Here is a 3,791-nt window from a genome sequence, read left to right as displayed (position 1 = left end):
GATAGCATGCATGCCCTGTTAACAATGATCATTTACACTGGGCAAACATAGCCCAATCTAATACCCCTAGCATTAGCTGCACAAAACTATGTCCTCTCACGCTCACACAACTGACCCCATTTTAGCAGCAAGAAGAACCCCACCATAATGCCCTACAGCCAATGAAAGAGGAATTAAACACACTCCCAAGGCACAAAGCCTGAAAATATTGCAAAGTTAATATTCCACCTACATATGATGCAGTGCTATGCATGATTCCTTCTAGATACTGTGAACATGCTCCAACAATTGCAGAGGATGAAATAGAGATGGAGTGGTAGATAACAAAGAGGATTGTTTAAAGGTAGAGGGTACAAATTAATTGCTCCTTGAAAGTAGCAATGCAGGTGGATAGGATAGTGAAAAAAGCATCTGGTTTATTCCCTTTTATAGGTGTGAATATAAGAGATGAAATGTCATGTTGCAACTGCACAAAACATTCTTTAGACCGCACTTAAGAATGATAGGCAAAGATAATCTGATAAGGAACCTTGGATAACAAAACATTTTGAAGATTTGACCTGGGGGATAAAAAAGGAAGCATGCGGACAACACCAATTGAGTGAGTCTCTTCAGGAAGATAGAAGATGTAGGGGAGAACTTTAGAGAGGAATTAAGAGAGCAAATAAATGATCTATGTAAGGCTAAGGAGAACATAAAGTCATCCTATAGATGTACCAGGAACAAGTGGGTAATAAGGGGAGTAATGGGTCCCCTTAGGGTATTCCACAATGCCATGCAAAAGTCACATGTAAAAGAATTTTATAAGGTTGAAGAGTTTCTAAACATAAAAAAAATACTAGAAATAGTAAACAGTAAAAGAGCTAAATCAAATCAATATTTGGTGTGACCATTCTTTGCCTTTAAAACTGCATCAATTCTCTTAGGTACATTGTTGTACAGTTTTATAAGAAAATCAGCTGGTAGGTTGTTCCAAGTATCTTGGAGAATTTGTCTCAGTTCTTCTGCAGACTTTGGCTGTCTCACCTGCTTCTCTCTGTCGAGGTAAATCCAGACACCATTGATGATAGATACACAGAAACATAGAAAACTTACAGCATAATACAGGGACTTCGGCCCACAAAGTTCTGCCGAACCTGTCCCTACCTCAGAAATTATTAGGGTTACCCATAGCCCTCTATTTTTCTACGCTCCGTGTACCTATCCAAAAGTCTCTTAAAAGACCCTATCATATCCACCTCCACCACTGTTGCCGGCAGCCCATTCCACGCACTCACAACTCCCTGCATAAAAAAACTTACCCCTGACATCTCCTCTGTACCTACTTCCAAGCACCTTAAAGCTGTTCCCTCTTGTGGCAACCATTTCAACCCTGGGAAAAAGCCTCTGACTATCCACACAATCAATGCCTCTTATCATCCTGTACACCTCTATCAGATCACCACTCATCCTCCGTCTCCAAGAAGAAAATGCCAAGTTCACTCAACCTGTTTTCATAAGACATGCTCCCCAATCCAGGCAACATCCTTGTAAATCTCCTCTGCACCCTTTCTATGGTTTCCACATCCTTCCTGTAGTGAGGTGACCAGAACTGAGCACAGTACTCCAAGTGGGGTCTGACCAGGGTCCTATATAGCTGCAACATTACCTCTCGGCTCCTAAATTAAATTCTGCGATTGATAAAGGCCAATACACCGTATGCATCTTAACCACAGAATCAACCTGCGCAGCTGCTTTGAGCATCCTATGGACTCAGACCCCAAGATCCCTCTGATCCTCCACACTACCAAGAGTCTTACCATTAATACTATATTCTGCCATCATATTTGACCTACCAAAATGAACCACTTCACACTTATCTGGGTTGAACTCCATCTGCCACTTCTCAGCTCAATTTTGCATCCTATCAATGCCCCGCTGTAACCTCTGACAGCCCTCCACACTATCCACAACACCCCCAATCTTTGTGTCATCAGCAAACTTACTAACCCATCCCTCCACTTCCTCATCCATGTCATTTATAAAAATCACGAGGAGTATGGGTCCCAGAACAGATCCCTGAGGCACCCCACTGGTCACCAAACTCCATGCAGAATATGACCTGTCTACAACCACTCTTTGCCTTCTGTGGCAAGCCAGTTCTGGATCCACAAAGCAATGTCCCCTTGGATCCCATACCTCCTTACTTTCTCAGTAAGCTCTTCCTTCTTCAATCTGCTTAGTCACATCCTCAAAAAATTTGATCAGGCTCATAAGGCACAACCTGCCCTTGACAAAGACACGCTGACTTTTCCTAATCAAATTATACCTCTCCAAATGTTCATAAATCCAGCCTCTCAAGATATTCTCCATCAACTTACCAACCACTGAAGTAAGACTCACTGGTCTATAATATCCTTGGCTATCTCTACTCCCTTTCTTGAGTAAGGGAACAACATTCGCAACCCTCCAATCCTCCGGAATCTCTCCAGTCCCCATTGATGATGCAAAGATCATTGCCAGAGGCTCAGCAATCTCCTCCCTTGCCTCTGTTGAGATCAAGACTCTGTGGAGGCTGTACCATCTGAAAACATGTTAAAAATTTAGGGTCCCTATGACTTTTGCACAGTATTGCATGTGTGGAGCCAAGAGATGTGGGTGGGGTCCTAGATGAGTATCTAACATCAGAAAGAAGGACATGAAAGATAGTATGTTCATGGAGGGATACATTGGAGGTTGTTAATATGCCATATTTAAGTTTGCAGAAGACAGCACTGTCGTTAGCAGGGAGATTGAAAATGTGGCTGGATGTTGCTACAATAGCAACCTCTCACACAATGTCAGCAAGACCAAGGAACTGATTATTGACCTCAGGAGGAGGAAGCCAGAAGCCCATGAGCCAGTCCTCATCAGAGGTGAAGAGGGTCAGCAACATTAAATTGCTCAATGTTATCATTTCAGAGGAATGTCCTGTGCCCAGCACATAAGTACCATTATGAAGAAAGCATGGCAGCCCCTCTACTTTCATAGAAGTTTGCAAAGATTTAACATGATGTCTAAAACTTTGACAAATTTCTGTAGATGTGTGGTGGAGTGTATATTGATTAGCTGCATCACGATCTGGTATGGAAACACCAATGCCCTTGAATGGAAAATCCTACAAATCCCACAAAACGTAGTGGGTATGGCCTAGTACATCATGGTGAAGCCTTCCCCACTATTGAAAACATCTGCATGGAGCACTGTCACGGGTAGTATCTTCAAGGACCCCCACCATCCAGGCCATGCTCTTTTTTCACTGCTGCCACCAGGAAGAAGGTACAGGAAGACAAGGACTGATGTCACCAGGTTCAGGAATAATTATTACCCTTTTGAACCAGAAGGAATAACTTAACTCAACTTCACTTATCCCATCACTGAACTGTTCCCACATCCTATGGACTCACTTTCAAGGACTATTCATATCATGTTCTTGATATTTATTGTTTTTTATTTACTATTATTAAAATATTTTGCTCTTGTATTTGCACAGTTTGTTGTCTTTTTCACATTGGTTGTTGTCCCTCCTGTTGGGTGTGGTCTTTTGTTTTTATTCTACTGTGTTTCTAAGATTTGCTGATTTTGCTCACAAGAAAATGAATCTCAGAGTTTTATATGGCAACATATATGTACTTTAATAATAAAATTACTTTGTCCTTAAGGTAGAGGAGATGATGAATTTCATGGAATTTATAAGGGTTGATTAATCCACAGTCCCTGATGAGTTCTATCCTAGATCATATGGGAAGCAAAGATAATGACATCTGGTGCCC

The sequence above is a fragment of the Hypanus sabinus genome, chromosome 14 (assembly GCF_030144855.1).
Source record: "Hypanus sabinus isolate sHypSab1 chromosome 14, sHypSab1.hap1, whole genome shotgun sequence".
Lineage (NCBI taxonomy): Eukaryota > Metazoa > Chordata > Chondrichthyes > Myliobatiformes > Dasyatidae > Hypanus > Hypanus sabinus.
This window is presented reverse-complemented; position numbering follows the sequence as displayed.